The sequence below is a fragment of the Columba livia genome, chromosome 7, assembly GCF_036013475.1.
Source record: "Columba livia isolate bColLiv1 breed racing homer chromosome 7, bColLiv1.pat.W.v2, whole genome shotgun sequence".
NCBI lineage: Eukaryota > Metazoa > Chordata > Aves > Columbiformes > Columbidae > Columba > Columba livia.
The window spans coordinates 3,275,890-3,282,500 of record NC_088608.1 but is presented as its reverse complement, the minus strand read 5'-3'; the positions used below and the strand labels follow the sequence as shown (position 1 = coordinate 3,282,500).

Sequence of the window (6,611 nt, the reverse complement as noted above, 5' to 3'; positions counted from 1 at the left end):
CTTGTTCGTAAACTTTAGTCATTTCAGTGCAATTTCATGTTCATGTGATCATAAGATTTCCACAGCAGATTTGGCTTCCTTCTAACTAGCACAGAGCTAACGCAGAAGAGCTTGAATATGTCACCAGGCACTCAAAAACACATACCTAAACATGAGGAGCTGCTAAAACTGCCAGTTCTAAGCCCAATAAATCGAATCCTGCAGAGGCTAGAAAATCCATTTCACAAAGCAATTCAAGAGTTTAGACAGGATCAAAACCTAACCATTAAAGATTTTTAACAAAGACAGGTCTGGAAAAGTGGGTTGGGTTGAGTAAAACACTTCATTTCAGTTTGGTGGGGTTTACTACATTTTGAAAACAGAAAAAGAAAAAAAAAAAAAAGAAAATAAAAAATATTTTTTTGTGGAAAATCACTTAAAAATGTAAAAGTTTTTAAAGAAAACGTTATTTATTTCTTCACAAGAGTATGTTGGTAAAGACACATGATTTCTTGCAAGAAAACTTCAGTTTGGATAGAAAACTATTTTCTAGGCAGAAAAGGCTCATATTCTTTTTTTCCCTGACCAGTTCTGCTGACAGTTCCCACCAGTGTCTCCAGCACCAACACAGGGCAGAGATCCAGGATCCCCAAGGAGCCCCCAGAGGAAAGGGGCTCTACAAAGGGAAGATGATGATTAAGCAAAGGTTGATGACTATCAGTTAAAAACAACACAAAACTGACAATCCAACAATCCTTCAGGAAGGAAACAGGAAAAAAAAAGAAAGAAGCCATAATAACTGCAAGGAAGAGCCTGAAGGCAACATTTCAACCATAACAGGACAGCTCGTAGAAATTAATAATGATTTCCCATTTACAAGCTTTTCCTTTGTTTTTGCAATAGAACCGTTTCCAAGGTACAACTGGTTTCAGACAATAATGGCCTTGACAGGTGCTGCGTTAAATTCATCATTTCTTCCCATTTCTCCCATGTTTGTAACAGGAAGCATTGGATTAATGTTACAAAACTGGTGCTGACTGCACCTTTTTTCCTGCTGTGTGTTTGTTTTCTCACCTTAAATCCCAATTCTCCCCAACCCGTGAGCATTGCTTGGTTTCCTATTCCACACCTCTCTGCAAGAGTTTACAGGCTTCATATATAAATTACAATTTCCCTTTATTAATCTAATTGATCGTTTGGTTCCAAATGCATATACAAGATCTTTTGAAACCTTTTAGACCCCTGTGGTTCAATATCAATCTCAAAATATTAAAAGCATCTTGTGGAAAATTAGAAAGCAGATGAGACACTTTGGGACTGGAGATGCTGTAGAAACCGAAACTTTTAAAGCAGCATTGACACAATTATTGAATGCCGTCATCGCTCAAAAGGGCTTTTTATTTTATTGGTTCTTCTGTAATTGTTTTGTACTTTTGCTCTGTCTGTGCGATGCAGTTGCCAGGAATTCAACTTAAATGAGAAAGGAAGTTTACATGAAACAAAACGAAGCCCTACACCTTGGAGCTTTTGTGTTGATCTTTTTCATGCCCATTTACCAGGCCCAGATATTGTGCTACCTGAAAGTCTCAGAGCATTTTTGTCATGTGAGAACAAAATACTTTGCAAGTGCAAGCTCTCATTCCCAACTGATAAAAAGAAAACCCATTGGAAAACAAAAACACATAAAACCACGATGCAGGAGAGTAAATTCAGCAATGTTCGGCATGCAGAGCCACAACTGCAGGTGGCATGATTGTTCCAACTGAAATAACATACCAAACACTGTTATTGGGATTCCTTGCAAAGACAGGAGCCGTTTCCTCAAGAAAAGGGAAAAATATTCCTCTGCTTCTGCTCCTTTTCTTAGCTTCTATCAAAGCCCATGAGTTGAAGGAAATCAAAACGATCACAACATTCGTTCTCACAGAAGAATAAAACTCGATCAATATTACAAGGAATTCTATTCTACTCCTAAGAGATGATTGTGGAATTTCAAAACTCCTTCCTAGTGTCTTACTGAAAGATTTAGTGTTATGAAGTGCCACAAAGCAACATGAAGTTTAATTTACTGTGGAACAGTGCGAAGTATCAAGGAATTTTGAGATTAAGGGGGTAACAGTCTCATTAGTCTAATCCAGAATTTTGAGCCAATTTTTAGAGACAGTTTTTTAAACATTAAAAATTTTTCAGTGGCGCTAGGAGACTTTTACAATATATCAATATAACAATACTAAACACAACTCTGCAAGTGACTTATTAGGAAGTCTAAGCAAAATGATATTAAAAGCAGTATTTTTTCTGAAATTTTTTGCTTACAGATTTGCACAGTGAGCTGGATAAAAAAAAAAAAAAAATCATGTGAATCTCAACAAAAATGCTCAAATTACCATTACTTAAAATTAACAGCTAGCGTTTGTTGAAACTAATCCACACTTTTAAATAGTTTCTTCTATAGGTGCCTTTCTGACTGTGGCCATAATGAGCTGAATTTAAAAGTGGAGAACACTGGGCAGAGGACCCCCATGAGTCCTCTTACTTTTGCCTTGGGATCAGGAAAGTTTACTAGGGTGAGCATTACGGACACTGGTAAAGGTGGTAATAGGATGATAAAATAGAATAAAATAGGGTAGTTAGAAAAGCTAAAAAAGAAATGTTCAGAAAAATAAACAATTCACAGAATACAGTTTGACACATGGCAACATTTAAAATTTCTTCTTTACTGCTTTTTCATCCGACGTCTTGTTTTAGATAATTTAAGTCATGGAACTCAATATAACTTATATCTTTTGATTACCTCACTGTGCAAATAGCTAACACTAAGCAAATCCTCCATCCCCAGACACCCCAAAAACGTTACCAGGAAACCTGTCATTCTGCATTCTTCATCTGTGGAGGTCCTCCAGTAGAAAATAAGATATATGAAGATGTATAAGAACTAGGAATATTCACCAGCAGATGAGTAGGAAGACAGAAAATGCAGGCATCAGCTGAAAAAATAGTTACGTGAAGGCCACAGCTGTCTGTCTTTATCTAATTTAGAGTTAGCCTTAGAACAGGAAAAGGCTACCTGACAACACAATTCTAATTCAGCAAGGGAAAAGCAAGGGTAAGGGAAAGTCATCTGCCTGTCATGATTGCAAAGAATAAGAAATAAGACTATTTTTATACAGGGGAAAAATATAACTTGAAACAAATATACTCATCACATCAGAAAGATGTACAAAAGATAGAGCGCAAACCTCTGAGAAATCCAGCTTTTTTTTTTACTCTAAATTTACAAGTCATGTATTTCAGTTCAATATAGAGTTAATGGATAAAAAACATTTAATATTAACTTTTTTCCACAAATTACCATACCGTTCAGCTGACATTCCCCATATCTGAGGGCTATAACCCTTCCCTGTTCCCCCAGCTGATATTGCCCATTACTTATAGAACAGGATTATTTATTCCTGAATTATCCTCTCACCACAGCCATTGACCACATCAGGCCATAGCTTACTTAATTTAACTCCACCGTGTTAACTGGCAACTGCCCTAGTCAATTGACTCCGCCATCTATTAGCCCATCCTCATAATATAACAAATACATCTGATTATTTTTTTCCTGTTTGAGACCCCTACCCCAGGAAAGCCCCAAAAGACCTTTATCTTCCCAAATCACAGGTCAGCAATGGCAAAGGCCACTAATTCAGTGGTGATACCTGAAAGGGTAATGCCAGACCCCCTTTACACCTCCTTAAAGGGCACTGGCTAACACCACAACTGGATAATAAGACAAACTTTCCCAATAAATCCTGACTCAGTGTCACTCTGCAGCAAACCACAGCATCACTCACCCCTAAATCAATAATGGAGATAGTAGATGGATGTAATTTGTCCATTAAAGAGTGCGAAGAAGACAGCAGCTGCTTCTAAATAAGCTTTCTCTCCCCTACCACCTGATAACCCAAGGCCCACCGTTCCCAGCCATCTTCTAGGATCAACCCATTATCTGCAAATTTGGATATCCACCTTGTTCTCAATGGCTCCAGTCAATTACAATCAGAAAAGACTCATATTCTTCCATTTGCTCCTACATGTCAACATTATGATCTAGGCAAAGGTCATAACGCTCCAATATCCAAAATCCAGTTAATTGATTCCCTCTGGGTATCAAGTCCCTCCAGCACTGTGGTTATTGCTGCATCCATCATATCACTGTTCATACCAAAGAAATAGAAGTATGTCCAAAACACTGAAATCTCTTGCTACTCCTGTCCTCAGCTTCTCCTCCGGCCATTTCTAAGCACAACAATTTTCTTGATAACACATTTAAAATTCAATTTTCCTCAAAGGATTTGATTGTGCCTATAAATCTGAGCCTGGCCTCTGATCCTGTCCCCAAAATGGTCCAGCCCCTAAATTACTACCAAACTCTTATTCATTTTTATCCATATTTTACCAAAAGACCACCTTCACCATTTGTTTTGGGATTACTGTGTCCTACAACTACTGATAACTCACATCAACTTTTTTAAAGTAATGTAGATCTCCTTTAGTGATATGTCTACACTTTTAATTGCACTTCAAAGTATGTCAACTTCAAGATTTTCCCTGAGGGACTACTAATGAATATATGAGACTTACCCACAGGGTCATCTTCGTGGTTTTGGTTGGTTTTCTTTTTTCATTTTCCTCAGTAACAAAGCCACTCCAATAACAAGGTCCTTCCAAGACAAAGTCTCAGGAGCCAATTACCTGTTAAAGCAACAGCTGCAATTTTGCTGCTCACAAATTAACACTCAAGCACAAGCAAAATCAGGTCCTTCAGCATTATTTTAGACCTGGAAAAAATGACCCGAAATGAGAACCCTACATTCAAGTATAAACAGGAATCACTATTGTCATTTGCTGATGAATTTCTGTGGCCCAATATAATACCAATAAACTCTGAGCTTCAGAGACAGAGGCCCTTGAATGAATAGTTGCATCTTCAGCAACGTTAGGCTGAAGGACCAAGATTCTTCCCCAACAGTTCCTTGCATTTATTTTTTGGTAATTAGAGATGCTTGTTCTCACCCTTCAGGTGACTTTATTCTTAGTACTGTATTAGTATTAAGTACTTTCCCACTAGAAGGGAATTACTGGAAACATCCTACAGAGGAACCCTGATATAAGCCAAGGAGTCCTAGGTTACCTTGAGCAAACCTGTGACAACGACAACCTCCCACAACAAGCACCAGAAAGTCGGAAAAGGCATCATTCATTCTCACATGTTTTTCACTGTTTCAGATTGAAAGACACCCACAAGCCTTTTGTGGAGTCCAGTAGAAGGATTAGTTAAATGGTAAAACCTGGTTAAAATGGTAACTAAGTCACAACAGCTGGGCAAACCACAAAGGTCTCTTGGCCATAGAGGCAATCCTTTTAGGCTGAGGTCAGAGGTGGCTGATCCACAGGTAAGATTGGGCACCTGTTTGTATCCAATGTCTGTTGTTTCTATCATGTCTTTTAAGTCCATATCTATTTCTTCAGCCATTTGAAAAAACAGTGAAAACCAGTTAACTGCAAAAGATGCAGTTTCTGAAGAAGAAAACCCACAACCACAGGATTTCAAAATGGAAACATTTTCCAATCACCTGGTATAAAGTACATTGCTGAACTTTCTTTGACTAATTAGAGAAGCTTTTCAAGCTGGGGATTGTGCTTTCCTCCCCTGAGCACAGCAATAATGTCAATAAATAATTATAATTGCTGGGTGGATTCAACTACGGCTTTTTTATTGCTGAGGAACTCAAACAACAAATAATGCCTGTACATCTATCAATGTGAAAGCAACACAAGTCCACTCAACCACCCTGTTTGCATTTATTTGAAATAAAAATTGTATGTAAATACATATGCAAATTAGGTGTGGCCCTCAAGCTCCTGGAAAGATGCCAAAAAAAACCCTTTCAGTGTTGCAAAGTTGAACATCCTATCTACCATATGGTAGTACCGATCAATCTCAGTTGCGAAAAGATACCGGCTCCTCGTACAGATGGCACTCATCACAGTACCTGTAAAAAGTTTGGGGATGTAATGATGAAAGGGAGGCCTCTTCCATGGTACCAAAATGTTATCAAAAGTATTCAAGCTTTCTAATCACAGTTTAACCATTAATTCTACTGTAATATGATCCAAAAAGTAATACTAAACTATTGCTAACACACCTAAAATTCTTCTAGGAGGATTTATTAACCAGGGATAGATAGAAACAATATTTATGCAGACCCTTCTTCATGAGTTGGTGCATTTTAAGAAGAACGTGTATCCCTGGGACAGAGTAGGTACATCTGCATTAATGAGTTAGTGCAGATTCCCAGTGGTCCCCACGGATGGTTCCTTGATTTGCATCAATAGTATCAAGGCTCCAAATAAACAAACTGGATTTCTTCTGTATAAAATTTGTGAAACACTTATAGGCTTCAGCATCATGGTTTCCTTCTGCATACAGGCACCCACTGCCCCACACTATGGGTGAGGCATTAATACATCTACCCAGCAGCAACACAGACATAGGAAAACACAGAGAGCTGGCTTTGCTGCGGCAAGCACGTGGTTCTTGCAAAGTATCTCAACTTTTCTCAGTAGTTTGGGGGTTTTCACTT

The 6,611-nt window shown here is 38.1% G+C and overlaps 1 long non-coding RNA gene across 2 annotated transcripts in view; it reads right to left on the bottom strand.

Moving 5' to 3' along the window:
• LOC135575290 (uncharacterized) overlaps positions 1–5,279 on the bottom strand; it is a 77,280-nt gene extending 72,001 nt beyond the window's left edge. For both annotated transcript variants that reach the window (XR_010473951.1, XR_010473952.1), the window contains exons 1-2: positions 5,159–5,279; positions 4,609–4,719 (exon numbers count right to left, since the gene is read on the bottom strand). This is a non-coding gene — a long non-coding RNA (uncharacterized LOC135575290). The remainder of the gene's footprint in view (positions 1–4,608; positions 4,720–5,158) is intronic.
• Positions 5,280–6,611: the final 1,332 nt, after the last annotated feature.